Below are 15,817 nucleotides of genomic sequence, written 5' to 3' on the forward strand. Positions count from 1 at the left end.
TTTACTTTTCGAATGTTCTCGATTTATAATGGATAATTGTTTTTACAATTTTTCACATATAGTCAGTGAGCATACTTGAAGACTGGCTATAAATCAAATCATCTGAAGGAACAATGGACTGACACTTTCAGAAAACAACTGCTCCCCTGGCTAATACCATGAAGGGCATTGAATTATATCCAACAGGTGTCAGTGCAGTGCAGTGCAGGTGTCACTGAAGTTATTTCTGCATATGCTGTTGGCGATACAACTGCCGCAATAGATTTTCAATTATTGAAACACACTTGCAGACCGGTTTCGAGCTGTTTGGCCACTCGTCACTGCAAGGTAGTGTCTTCTAACATCAACATAAAGTCGATGATTTCCAATAATTGAAAATCGAATTCCTTCAGAGTATCATTCCTCGAACTAAGCTGAAGCGGACAACAAACAACAGGTTTGACATCGCCCCATCTGCGATGACAAATTTCGGATATGCGGTTGGTTACCTCGTTCACAGGCAGATGGGGCGATGACAAATTGTTGTTTGTTGTCGTCCGCTCAAGCCTAGTTCGAGGAATAATACTCTGGAGGAATTCAATTTTCAATTATCAGAAATCATCGACTTTATGTTGATGATAGACACTACCTTGCACTAACGAGTGGTCAAACAGCACGAAACCGGTCTGTAAGTGGGTTCCAATAATTGCCAAGAGCATATGCAGGAATAACTTCAGTGAAGAATCCTGCACTGACACCTGCCGGATATAATTCAACGTCCTTCGTGGTATTAGCCAGGAAAGTAGTCGAGCTACACAAAACTCTTTTTCTCCGAATTGATCATACTACGTTTTTCAAAGGGGGAAAATGCCAAGTACTCAGCCTGCAGGGGCTAAAACTGCCGTCTGCTATCATAAAAATCACGTGATTGATTCAATAGAATCAAAGAAGGACAATGACATATTTCCTTACGAAGACGCCATCTATGGGATAGACAGAGAACTCAATCCTCGAAGATAAAAGAGGATTCCCAAAGTGGTCAGCTGCAAAGCCAAGCTTCGACATCGACCGCCGACGAGATTCGTTTCTGTCTTTCACTGCAGCTTTCACTGCAAGGCTTAAACTGGCCGCCTTCGGAAGCCTCATTTATCTTTGATATTCAAGTTCTCCGTCTATTTCATAGATGGCGTCTTCGTAGAAGGAGATGTCATCTTTTTGAAGTAGAAGTCCCGGTCCTATGTGCTTTATTGCTGAATAAATGCCATATAGTCTGGGGAACTCATATAGTTGAAATAAGTTTACGGCCCAAATCTCATACTTCCTTTGAAAGCAGCCAATCTTCTCTGAACGGCGTTAGATCGACGATTGATCCTGATGACTCCAACGTTGTAGCATGTCGCGAAGAACATGACAGTTCTGGAATGAATGTGGAAACGTTGAATTCTTTCTACGCCGAAGATTCCACTTGTACGTTTCAGGGCTCCAAAATATCTCGAAACGTCGTATGACGCGAAGAAAGTGGGACATATTTCATATTATCTAGGTTTACAAACAAATTAATGAAATTAGTTCTTCGATTTTTCAAAGTATTATATATTAGTTCTCAAGATTTGAATGTGAATCGTAAATCAGTATAATAAAACGTTAGCACAAAAATATCTTCTTTAATTAACTGAGTCAGATATTGTATTTTGATAATTTCATTATAAACACATTTTGTTAACAGGTCATTTTATAGGGCACAGCTCTGGTTAAGACTATGTATATTTTCTGGAAATTCATCTTTTTACAAACTGAGATTTTATAAATATTATGGGATTATTCGATTCGAATTATTATTTTTCTTCCCTTTTTTTTTGGTTCCTCAATAATTGTCAGTCAATTAATTATTTCAAACATTCCAAAGCACTTTTTCCAAACACCAGGATGCAGAAAACCAATTAGAAAACTGATTAGTTTTATTCATCTCCTGAAGACGCCAACTTGGTTGGTAAAACGCGCGTCGAGAAGAGTATTGCAGTTCTGGTGTTTGGTAAAAGTGTTTGTTTTAGAGTTATTCTACGCCAGATATTTCAGATTTACCTTTGTTCCGAATATAATTGAAGAATATCATTTTGTTTTTGTTTGATAATGTATATTTTCGTTTTATGAGTTTTTTATCTTCTAACGAACAAATATAAAACTTGAAAATCTGAATAAATTCAGTCCAGAGTTTTTTCTTGAGTCTCTTATTGGAAAGTTGTCTATTTTACAAGAGTGAATAAAAACGCATTTCTATATTTCTTTTCATAGATTGGTAGCAAATTCATTCAATAAACCATTTTTTTTGATCCCACTATTTGCCTTTTTCCTGTCTTTTTGATTTGCTTTTCAAAACACCTGTACCTGAAATTTACACAGGGTATATGTTTAGTTCAATCAAAAGTAATGCCGTTTTATTTTCATATGACAAAATGATAATAACGTATAATGATCCCCTATCTTTATTCAAAAGAACTCAATCAGCCATCTACTTTACCATTATTGAATAACCCGCATCTTCATCGCCATATCTATAGAATATTAGATAATCTTGGTATGATTTATACGATGTTTATATAATTGAAGAATGGTGACCGTGGGATTTTTAATCTTGAATATCTCTTTGATCCTCAACAATATTTCTACACATTTTTCTCAAATAATCTGAATACTTGTTATTAAAAACGATAATGTCCAGCTTATATTTAACTTTCAATCAAGTATCGCAAGAAACACCTCGAAGTTCATGAATCTTTTATAGGTACTTCCTTTCACGTATAAACTCTGATGAAAACTTGAGTCAGTTTGACACTCACAATTCTGTATCATTTCTTTTCTGAAATATCTTACAGAAACTTCGAAAGAAAACAGCAGCTGAACTTTCTAAAGAGTGTAGACGGAGTAGAAAGAGAGACGCCTATATCATTCCGGAAATAACCGAGAGAAGTTCCGTATATTCAATATATTTTTCATATTTCATACACAACATTTTCATACAAAAAAAACTTTCACTCCTACCCATGAGACTTCAGTAGTTTCAACATCTTTTTCATTTTCAAAAAAGTGTCCCACCATATTCCTCTTCAAAAATAACCTCGAAAGCAAAGGATTCCAAGAAAATAACGAGTTGAAGAGAGTGATAGTAAGAAACAGCAAAAATAGTGTTCATAATTCCATAGCTCTAATTGAAGGTGAAGACAAAAATAGCATAGTTTTGAACGATAATCTTTTTCTGTAGAGGAAATCAGAAATTTCTATTGACCTTCTTTGATAATGGGGTTGAACCCGAAACCAGCCGAATAAATGAAATTAACTAGTGGAAATTAGACAGAAGTGTTTTTAATGTTTGTTAGGAATCACACGTTAAAAGGTAAGACCTCGTTAGTCTTTTTTATACGTCAACGATTTACTGCAAAGACCACACAGGTTTTGCAATAGTAATGTATGTCCGAACATCAGTAGCCGATGCTCCTTTTTGACGGAAACAAGATGTTTTATCGATCGATCTCGATAAAAAAAAGCTTGGGAATGTTAATAGACTGAAATTAAGTGCAAAAAAACCCGAATATCAGTTTTCTGTAAGAAGACAAATGTCAGTGAATAATGTCAATCAAAACGATTTTCATCTGAGTAGGTAGCAACAGATGAACCCAGTCCAAAGAGTACGAAAGCACAAAAATCGGTTGGAAAGGTTAAGATCTCGGTATTTTGGGATGTGCGTGATATAATATACATATACACAGCGTTATTGAAATGTTTGAAGGTCGAAATTGCGAAAAAACGACCCCATTTGAAAAAAAAGGAAGTGCTGCTTCATCAATACAATGTGCAGTGTCACAAATCAATGAAAACGATGGCAAAATTGCATGAAATGGGCTTCGAATTGCTCGCACATATATTTTATTCGTCAGATCTAGCTCCCAGCGAATACTGGGTGTTCGCAAACTCCAAAACATTCTTTCTCTTAGACGAAGGTTTCATGCATGCAGTCGTGCAGCGTTGAAATTACTCGAGTCTCGGCCACATTGCTGTTTGGATCGGATTTTTCCTGCACTGACGAGAGCTAATACCTCGAATCCGGTATGTAGGTGATCTCCTCGATTGATTTCAGCATATCCCTTCTTACGGATGAAAGAGAAGTATGTGCAAGACTGACCTCTGTGAGGATCTTGAATTAATCATTTGTCAAATATAATTCAAAGTCCAGCGTAGTATTAGCCGGCCGGGAAAGTAGTTGTTTTTCGGCAGTAATTCACCAGAACCTACTGTATAGGTACGTTGGGAGAGTCGTTGTATGAAAAGCTCACAGGGTTAGGAATCACACTTTAAAATGTAAGACCTCGTTAAACCTTAGCTCGCACAAGTTTCGACTTCTGAGGGTTGTCGTTCATAGAGTTGTGACAGCTGGTTAACAGAAAAACATATTTTAAATAGACAGAAACGTATAATACATCATTTGGAGAACATCTCACACTAATTCTTCATGCACTCATAAGCTGTCCTAATTTACAAACATAATAAAGAAAGAGTGAGTTTTCTGTCGCGAAAAAATGTAATGGATTATGACAGTAGAAATTAATCATTGAGATGCACCTCTTGTTCCGCTAACGACATAACTGTGAATACCGTTTGCGAAGAACTACTTCGTCTGACCTACTCATTGACGACTCTAGTATATCTTGTCAGTCTTCTAAATAACAGCTGCGCAGAAGTTATAGAAAGAGATTCCAAATGTCATCGCACTCATTGTGTTCCTTACCATTATGCAACATCATAATTGAAGACTGTACCTAAGAGAAAGCAAAGTAAATTATTATCGGTGGTTTTGTGAAAACTTCTATAAATATTGGTTTCAGAATTTGTTAGCAAAAATTAGTGAGAAACTAATTCTGTCGTTGTTTCTTATACCTTTTCATGATCTAATAATATAAGAAAGTACGCTCAGTTATTCACGATGACTTTTGCGGAACTAAACTATTGAAACACAATTTCGAATAAATCCTAATACCGATAACTGTTACTACTTTGCGTGCAGGCATTGAAACTGAAAAGTGAAACTGGAACTTCCAGCGTAGAATAGATCCGAAAGAAGCATTGATCCATAAGAACTGCTACTCTCATTTCGACGAGCATTTCCTCAAATGAGGAGATTAATGCCCGTATTCGCCGTATACCAGTTTTGTATGCACCGTATCCACAACGCCTTTAAGTTCACTTAAATGTAAACCGCCAAATTCGGTGGCTTTATGGGTGGGGCACCGAAAACGAAACAGATCGAATATCTTCAAAACACATGTGTTCTGAAAAAAATGCAAAAACACGTCGATTTGTAATCCAAAGGGGACATCTTCCTATCATAACCTCAACTGTCATACCTCTTCCCCCACCCTTCGGTAACCATCACCCAAACAATTTGAATAGGGAAACTAGTAAGTGTGACACATCGGTAAAAAGGTAATTTCATGAGAAATAACATAAAACGACATAAATTTGGTGACAAAGATGGCGGCTTCACAATGGCGTACAAGATTTGCAATTATCGATTCAAAATTGATAAGTGGTGGTTTTCAGGGTCGGAAATTATGAATTGTTTTTCACTGCAAAAAATCAAGATGGTGGCTCCAAAATGGCGGACGAAATTTGTAATTATGGTTCGATTTAACAAGACACCGAAAACGAATTCTTCAAAACACATGTGTTGTGAACATAATGCAAAAACACGTCAATTTTGAATCCAAGGGGGACAAATCCTATCGTTACCTCAACTGCCATACTTCTCTCCCCACCCCTTGGTCACTCATACAATTTGATTAGGGAAAGTACTAAGTGTGACAGCTTCGAAAAGGTAATTCCATAAGGAATTCAGACATGTGAGTGTTCGTCACTTAATTTCAACTCACATTTTATTTGAAAGGTAATGTGGTTTTTAGTGATTCTAAACGTACTGGAAAGGTCAGAAAGATTGATGGGCACCGATAAGCCACCCAGGCACTTCCTAAAGGCAAAACCTCACCTAAAAAGACCATGGTTACTGTATGGTGGTCAGCAGCGGCTGTGATTCACTATAACGTTTTGCAAACGGGCCACAGCAGAGTCCAATTGTTAAGAAATAGACGAAATGTACCGAAAATGACGTCAGCAGCAGCCAGAACTGGTCAACAGAAGAGGTCTGATTCTGCTTCACGACAAACGCCATTCCCGCATTTCACAAATTACCGTCCGAAAATTAAACGAATTGAGCGTCAAAGTTCTGCCTCACCCACCATACTCTCCAGACCTTTCGCCAATTGACTACAATCTTCTCAAGAACTTATAACTTTCTAACCGGTAGAACCTTCGCCAATCAGGGCCAAGCAAAAACGGCCTTCGTCGAGCACTCGAGCAACCAATTTTCATGTTGATGGAATTATCCAACTTGTGTTACGTTGGAAAAAGTGCAAAAACGGTCTTCGTCGAGCGTTCGAGCACTGTATCAGACTGTATCATAAACTTAACTTCCGACGACCTAGTTCGGAACTTTCAACTTTCCAAAACTCGGTTACATTTCTGCGTCCGACATATACGCTATCTGCAGCGCTGTAAACTGAATGTGACGAGACGAAAGCTTTACGAGAAAATTGCGATTAAGTGTTCTCTGCAGGGTAACTCAATATCCTGGAAATGTTCAAATATTGGCATAACTACTTAATGAGTTTGGTGTCACCATTAATCGATATAGTACAGTTTGTGGTAAATGAAAATTACTATTGAAATGATTTGTCGAAATGGCAAGTCTAGATACGATTCTATTATTTCATAGGAAGATGCATGATACATCACTTTAATTGGAGTTCAAACTTGACTTTGGCTGAAGTTGAAAATTGTCTAGTTAAAATTCAAAACCAAATATTACATATCACTAGTTCCGTTGAATTTCAACAATATTAATTCAGAGGTGTACCCATAGAAATTTTATTCAATAAATGATAATTCTTCTTAACTGTGTAGTATGTATTTTAGGAAGCATTGTATATAATGAACGAGGCAATATTTTCATGCATTTGGAAAATGAAAATAAATGATGAATAACAATCCTAGGGACTATAATAGAAAAACCGTCTGCAATTTTTGATATGTGATGAAGTCGGCTGATACTGATTGAATCCAAAACCAATTCAAGAAACACTTTATTGCGAGATTTTCACTAATATCAGGAAGTATTACGTTTTAAATTTCATTCACTAACTGATAAGTATTATTTATACTAAATCGCGGCTTGAAATTAGTATACAGTTAAATTCATTTTATAACCATTTCTGATATTTTCACGGTTGGAGCCGTTACAAACGACACCACAGGTCTAATCGGGTAATCAGTTTTATATAATTCAATAAGGGAATACATTTTGGATGGTTGTGGATTCACGATCACTGCCCTACATTTCTCACTTTCATTCATAACCAACTCTATTGTCTTAAGGTTTTCCTTTACTTTTTATAGTACAGAGTTGTGGGGATATTACTCAGAATATCGTAGGTTGCTGAATCAAGGAAATCTAGAGGTTTGCCTACAAAGTCGTTTTCATTTAACGCAATAACAGTTCGACCTTAATCTGCTCTCCTAAAAATCACTTCATTATCTTATTTCTTGTTAAATTAATTTTGAAATTTTTATTTCTCAATTGCACTAAATGCGATCAACAGGTTCTAATTTCAATATAGTTGGTTTTATGTTATAACTAAGACCTTTTTTTACTAATCGAGTTTCATTCAGCGTGAACTCAGAGTCTTTTAGATTTACAAAATCTATTGAAAAACTTATGGTTAGAATAGTTTTCCAAACTTTGGACCTGATTTTTTTTTATAGGGAATTCTGCAATGAATTGATCTTACAGGTTTTTTATTTTGTATCAGACATCCTTTTATGAATTATGCCACTGACTTTTTCCAGAACATCTGTATCCAGAGTGTAGAATTCTATACAATGAAATGTAGAATCTTAAAATCTGTAATTTGGTGACTGTTGGAGATTTTGGTAATGTAACAGCAAACCTGTCGTAGTAACTTGACAATAAAAGTGTGCAAGTTGTACTAAAAATCATCTGGAATTACTAGATTTATCTGAACCAAAAATATTGCGTTCCTCTGCTTCAGAAGATCTCATCGTAGGTTTAGATTAATCGTCATTTTAAGGTGACAGAATCCTCCTGAGAAATGAAGAGACTTGTCATTTCCTGAAATGTCAAGAGAAAATGTGTCCCTTGACAGGTGAGTTATTTTTTGAAAACAAATTGAAGATAGGTGATTATGAAAGAGCAACGGGTATATTGTGAAATTCATATATGAGACAACAAACACCATTTGATCAATTTTTTCTTCAATCAAACCTGCCGACATCACAAGAAAAACTAAATTTGCCTCTATAAGACACCCTGTTATTGTGGTAATGAATAAGTTAGACGAAATGAACAATGAACATCACATTAACACATTCTAATAAACAAAAAAAGGCATGGTAATGAAAGAAACATCAACATACATGACGTTATGACGAAGGAAAAAGTTGGAAGAATCTCCCTACATGTTTTTATCAAGTAAATTAATAGATGTAGGCGTTACTACGTGGTAGAAAATCATAATGAAGAAAAGAGAATTGAAACTTTCTGTTTTTTACCAATTTTATTTGTAACTAAAGTTACTGCAGTTTCGTCCTATAAAGACATTTTCAAACTTATACATTGAACATTACATTAAACTTATACATTAATGTATAAGTTTGAAAATGTCTTTATAGGACGAAACTGCAGTAACGTTAATTACAAATAAAATTGGTAAAAAACATAGAAAGTTTCAATTCTCTTTTCTTCATTTTTATCAAGAGATTGCTTCATGTAGACTGGAATGGGTTGACAGGCTTTCTATTCTCTTACCACTTAGCAACATTCGTCTTGCTGAGGATGTTGAAACTTCCAGTGGAGTTGATTAGTTTTCAGCAAACCAAGTTCTCGCTGTTTAAGGACGTTTTATTAACATTGAAACACAAGCAAATTAGTGAAAACGGTGACATCTCCCCTTACAAAACGCCGTCTTCCGCTGCAAAGATGCCTTGCAGTGTAAGCTGCAGTGAAAGACAGAAGACAAATCTCGATACAGAATTGAAAAATGTTTCAAATAAGGCATCACTAGACTGTTATTTCCATATCAAGACACTTTTGACATAGGAGAGGAGTTGTTAATAAGGGGTTGATTTTTACATATAAATGTATTTATATGTAAAGGACAGCTGTAATACACTGTATGGAACGGAAATATAGAAATTTAGCAGAAATACAAACGTAGAAATAATAACATGATCTGAAAATCAAAATTGGCATATAGGTACAATTTGAGTAAAAAATCAATTCATGAAATTTACCTTTATTATAAAAATTACAACTAAAATTATAGATACCGCAGTTATCTTCACACCACTGTAGGTAATAACCTACGGTCATTAATGACTTCATTACCCGAATCTTGTTTACCTTTGACAACGTGGGCACAATAATCTGAAAACCGGCCTGGTCGATTTGGTCATTTAGTAGGTTACATCCGTAGTTTCTATAATGTTTAGATTCAGAAATAAATGGTTGCATTCCAAGGAATGCAATTCCAGCATACCATTTTGGGAAATTTCAGCCACATTCTCCCACCTAAACACTATTACACTCCGGACACTTAAGCTTATGAACTCCAACACTTTGGCATTGAAAAGGAAATTAGATAACCCGACATGCGGCCAGAATGCCACTTCCACGTTGTTTGAGGCAAATTTACGTACATATTTCAGGCAGGTAACTAACTATAGCTGCTTCCCTGGTGATTTTGATAGTTTTCTTGTAAAAACAAGATCTATTAACTGAAACCACAAATGTGTGACTGACTCCTGTTGGTGGCTCCGTTGCATTTGTACTCGTATTCTTTATTTTGGCAACCAATTGTTGTCCATCCTTAAACTTGGCTGTACCATACTAAGGATGGGCCAAAAGCCCGAAACACGTGTCTATGGTTTACCACTTTCTTGAGTGCTTTGTCCGATTATATTAACTTCGGGTTTTTTTTCATGACACTCAATAACCTTCACATTCGTATGATTTCCTGCACCCGGATGTCACGCAGGAAGCTATAGCTGCTTCCGTGGCGATTTTGATAGTTTTCTTGTAAACACAAAATCTATCAACTGAAACCACAAATGTGCGGCTGACTCCTGCTGGTGGCTCCGTTGCATTTGTATTTCTTTCTTTTGGTAAGCAAGTGTTGTCCATCCTTACACTTGGCTGCACAATACTGATGATGGGCCAAAAACCCGAAACACGTTTCTATGGTTTGCCACTTTGTTGAGTTCTATGTCCGATAACTAACATCTGTATATATATATTTAAAAAATTATATATTTTTTTTGTGGAATGAATGAAGGACCCGCAACAAAAAGTAATGAATAAAACAAACAGTTCATAAAATTATGAAGACTCTCTAGGTTAATGAATCCTGATCAATAGAAATTTGACCTGATCTTTTTTACCGGCACATTTCACTTTCCATATGAACATTTCAATTAATACTCCCGAGTAGCAGATGTTCGACATTCTTTATGTAGTTTCATCTTCAAATATTCTATTCATTACTACTTTCATTTAAATTGGTATAGTCGATAACACATGTTCTGTGGGTATTAATTATATTTGATGGGTTTGATTTGAAACTATTCGCAAATCGTTTCAGGTTTGTTTCACTATAGAACCTTATCTACGGAAAACGTGTCACTATTTTGATTTATAGTTCAAATACCAATCCGTGTCAATAGTGAAATTATGTCTAAATCAAAATCTTGAGAATTGAATTCATATGGAATAATTGGTAAAACTGGATTATAGTCAACTTGTCGAGAGTCACTTTCAGAAGTCCCTTAGAGACCTCAGGGCCAATTTTATTTACACATACAAATTTAGTAAATTTTTTAAGATATTGGAGCTGTCATCTTTATGCGGACGATATTTAAATATATATAAAATAACATTTATCCAGTTTTCAAGTAAATATCACCGCCCTTCTCCAAATAAATCTAGGTTTCGAAATAGCAGAATATACAAAATTCCTTGGAACATAATTTGACAATAAATTGTTATTCAATAATCACATCGAATACTTGTGCACTTCTTTGAGAAAAACGTATTTTGCTTTACTAACAATGAAATCAAATTTTTTGAGACATAATCTCTTGGATATATACTATGATCTAGTATATTGTAAGCTTAATATAAATATTACCATATGGGGACAATCATCAGAAATGAATTTTTATAATGCAAAAAAGTTGCATTAGACTAACGTTTGTCTCAAATACAGAAAATCATGTAATAAAACATTCCAAGACAAAAAAAAATTACATCACCATTTATTTATCTTTACAAAATATTAAGCTACGTTCATATACATTCCCATTTGCTAACGAGAAATGAGGAAATTCACTCTCATTAAACGAGACGGAAAAATGATTTCTATCAGGAAAAAATGAACCGTAATGAGTACAATGGTTAGCCACTTCATGCCGAGGCAATAGTTATTTATCATACAAGAGAAAAAAGTATTAGATGTTAGCTCGAGGTTGTGTTGTCTCCGGACCGAGAGCTAAAATCTAATATTTTTCCCGTGTATAATACACAATGTTTTTCTGTGACGGGAAAAACGACGATTTAATATTGAAAAAAAATTCAACTTATTACCACAGAGCATCAGAAGTGAAACAAATTTTCTCAAATTCAAGAAAAAAGTCAAAGACTTTTTGGTAACAAGTTGTTTTTACACCCTGAAAGAGTATGAAAAAAAATTTTAATGAAAAGAGAAATGAAAATGTCCGTATAGGACAAAATTGCAGTAACGTTATTCACAAATAAAAGTGGTAAGAAACAGAAAATGTGCTGTTATTGATATAAGTGATATTAGATAAAATATTTGAATTGAAGGGATTATATTTTCAGGAGTGATTAATTTTTGGGAAAGAAAGTTTTTGGCTTTCTACTACTCCATCTTGATACAAAAAAAAGGGATGAGGGAATCTTCCAAAGAAAGGAAGGAAGTAATCAATTTGAAAATAAGTAACTCTATACATGGATGTGTAGATCATGCAAAGAAGTAACTTTCAGGCACAAACTGAAAGAAAGTCCTCCTGAAACAGTTACTTTCATATGAACATTGAACGAAAGAAAAAAATTCTTTCGAAACAAATACTTCTATATGAACACTGATTTATTCAGAAGATATTTTTCTCTACTCAGTTTGTATTTCAAACATTCGTTGTGGAATAAAAATTAGATATCATTCACATAAGTTCTACTTTGAATGAATGGTAATAAATTGCACTTACATGGAGCACTGTCACCCTCATCGGTGTATACCAGTGAGGGTGACAGTGGACAAGTCAGACAGCTCCCTAGGTACAAAAAAAGCTTTTAAATAAATGGAAAGAATAATACAATACCTATATACTAGTGAAAGAAAATGACACAATAATTGGAACACAAATATATAATAAAATGATATATGATATGAATAAAATGATGTAGTATGTGGTTTCCTAATTGAAATGGTAGTACCTAATTCTGAACATTGAATTCAAGTATTTTTTCTGTCAAAAAAATCGGAAACTACTATCCTAGGTTGAGAAAGAATGAATAGTCTTAATTTTTTTACAAGTGAATCATTCGGAAAGTACGAATCTCCCTACGAATAGTATTATGCAATTTCGGAGCCAGATAAGTATAAGAGTGTTGGAAAACTGATTTTTGTGTATGGGGAATAACATAATAATTTTTTCTGCAGGTGTTGTGCAAGTAAGTTGGTAGAGCGAAATTTCTGTTCTTATGGTAATGGATGACAGTAGTATAATGAAAGATCTGACGAATACCAAAAACTTTTGCTTCGTTGAACAGAGTTTCAGTTGAATAATAAGACGGTTTGGACAGTATTAATTTCAGGAACCTGTTTTGGAGCACCTCAAGAGGGCGAAGGTGCGTAAAGTAAACAACTCTCAAAAGTCAAAACTTGTGCGAGCTAAGGACTAACGAAGTCTTACCTTTCAACGTGTGATTTCTAATACGGTTTGACGATAAGTGGAAACCGATCGTCCTGCCTTGCGGTTTAAACCAACGGTTCGCACAGCGGTCGATTGAATGAGTAAAGCAAACCACCCAACTCAATCCACCAAGCTACCGTCCCACTAAAAATTATTTTTCTTTTTTTATAGCAATCTACTCTCAAAGGCAGTATTCATCTGTTGATATAAAAATGCTGTGTGACTCTCTAGTAAAATCGCATTTTTAGCAATAGTTGAAATGTCTTCGCTTAAATTGCTCAGGAATACGGCGTGTCCAGAAATAACAAAGTATATGAGTTCGACTTATGTACAATAGACGACGACATCATATGGATTGCATGTTCTATAATTTATTCACGTCGGGTACACCTCCTTTATCTACACAAAAATCTGAAATTCATAACTGACGTACACTATCCAAACATACGTTGCCCAACAATTTTTACAATCTCAAAACATTCCAAAGGAATATACTACCGTTCTTTCTCCTATATGCATCGATACCTCTATAAACTTGAAATTTCACTTTTGAATCTACCTGGAAAACGTTTAGGCATATTACGAGTATTTGCCGAACATTCATTAAATCTAACTCAGCATCTGAAACACTCTCTATTTCGTTACTTTTCTCTTGAAATAATTTTCCCTTTCATTTTTCGACTATTTTCTACTATTCTATTATCATTGTTCCATTTTTCCCTGTTTCAAATAATATCTGTTGAAAATTATTCACCTAAATTGTTATTCACATATTTCTTGTGAACGCCGCGCATGTCATACAAAGGAACTGCCGACGTTCGGTAACTATTTGGTTTTTATGTTATTTGAATTTACTTCGTATATACTATATACATCGGGACTACCAAAAGATTCATAGGATCAAGTCTGAAGGAGGATGAAAGAAACAGCAGACTATGCCAAACGGACAAGTCGGTTGTGGCGGAGCACGCACTTAGTAAAGAAAACCATAGGATTGTCTTTGAAAACACGAAATTCATCGCCCCAACCAGGAATATCATAGCCGACTGATACGGGAAGCAAAAGACATCCACAAACACACGGATAATTTCAACAGAAAAGATGAAGGTGTGAATCTCAATCGAATATAGATTATGATTATGTTCAGTTTTTCATATTGCATTCTCAAAACTCGTGCTGGTGTGGTTCGCAAATAGTTTTATATTGGTTGAAGGATACACCTACTAGGTGGACTTCATTTCTATGTGATCGAGTTTCTAAAATACAAGAATTAACAACGAATGCAAAATGGCAAATAGTTTTATATTGGTTGAAGGATACACCTACTAGGTGGACTTCATTTCTATGTGATCGAGTTTCTAAAATACAAGAATTAACAACGAATGCAAAATGGCAAATAGTTTTATATTGGTTGAAGGATACACCTACTAGTTGGACTTTATTTGTATGTGATCGAGTTTCTAAAATACAAGAATTAACAACGAATGCAAAATGGCAAATAGTTTTATATTGGTTGAAGGATACACCTACTAGGTGGACTTCATTTCTATGTGATCGAGTTTCTAAAATACAAGAATTAACAACGAATGCAAAATGGCAAATAGTTTTATATTGGTTGAAGGATACACCTACTAGTTGGACTTTATTTGTATGTGATCGAGTTTCTAAAATACAAGAATTAACAACAAATGCAAAATGGCAACATGTCTCGTCAAGTCAAAATCCATCAGATCACTTTTCTTGGGGTTTGGACCCAATTTCATTGGTTTCTTGTAAACAATGCTGTAAACAATGGTCCAGACATTCTCTTATAAGATCGGTTTATATTCAGATAACCCTCAAACACAATTTACAGAATCTCTGTCAGAACAGAGATTCCCAGTGACTCTCGTTTCATTGAATAACTTCTCAGAAGATAATGAAATCTCTTTAAAAGATTTTCTAAATTTAGTCAATTGCAACGGGTTATAGCCTATTGCTTGCGCTTCGCACATAATTGTTTGAAGCCAAAAAACAAATTGTCGGATTCACTTTCTGTTGAAGAACTTAAAAAATCTCTGAAGCTTATCATTAGCTGCATTCAAGGCCACTACTTTTCTAAGGAAATTTCAGATCCCAAGGCGAAAATTCCCATCAGATCAGGTGCGATGGCTCGATTAACTCTGTTTTTAGATAAAGAAGTTATACTTCGAGTTGGGGGAAGGTTAACCCAGTCGGAGTTATCCTTTGCTCAGAAACATAAAATGATTCTTCCCTCTAGAGATCATGTCATAACATTAATTTTTAGAAAGGAACATTTAGATTTACATCACGCAGGGCCACAAACCATCCTTTATAATCTTCGCCAACGGTTTTGGCCAATCAATGGGTTAAGGCAGATCAAAAGAGGAGTCGAAAATTGCGTGATTTGTTACAGATTAAAGGCATCCACAGCTCAACAAATAATGAGTTCACTACCTCCAGATAGAGTCTGTATTGCTCGTCCTTTTGTCAAGGTAGAAGTGGACTTGGGTGGTCCAATTTCAGTTAAAGAATCTCGCCTAAAAAAGGCCTAAAGCATATATTGCACGGAATGTATACACGGTCAATCACAAAACTGTGCCCACTGCCATTTATTTCTGCTGAAAGCGATATTTCAGCCGGCGCGACGGGCTGAAAAACACTGTTACGCCACTGTGTAATTGTCTATGTCTGGTTGTCGAGGGATACCTACCTACCTTAGGGAACC

At 35.2% G+C, this 15,817-nt stretch overlaps 1 protein-coding gene across 5 annotated transcripts in view; it reads right to left on the bottom strand.

The window, feature by feature from the left end:
- The window catches only part of nemy (cytochrome b561 family member no extended memory), a 306,149-nt gene that overhangs the window by 67,328 nt on the left and 223,004 nt on the right, over nucleotides 1-15,817 (bottom strand). The window lies entirely within an intron of this gene.

The sequence above is a fragment of the Leptinotarsa decemlineata genome, unplaced genomic scaffold (assembly GCF_025532065.1).
Source record: "Leptinotarsa decemlineata unplaced genomic scaffold, Ldec_3_MD MMD2_tig00026294_RagTag_RagTag, whole genome shotgun sequence".
Taxonomy (NCBI): domain Eukaryota; kingdom Metazoa; phylum Arthropoda; class Insecta; order Coleoptera; family Chrysomelidae; genus Leptinotarsa; species Leptinotarsa decemlineata.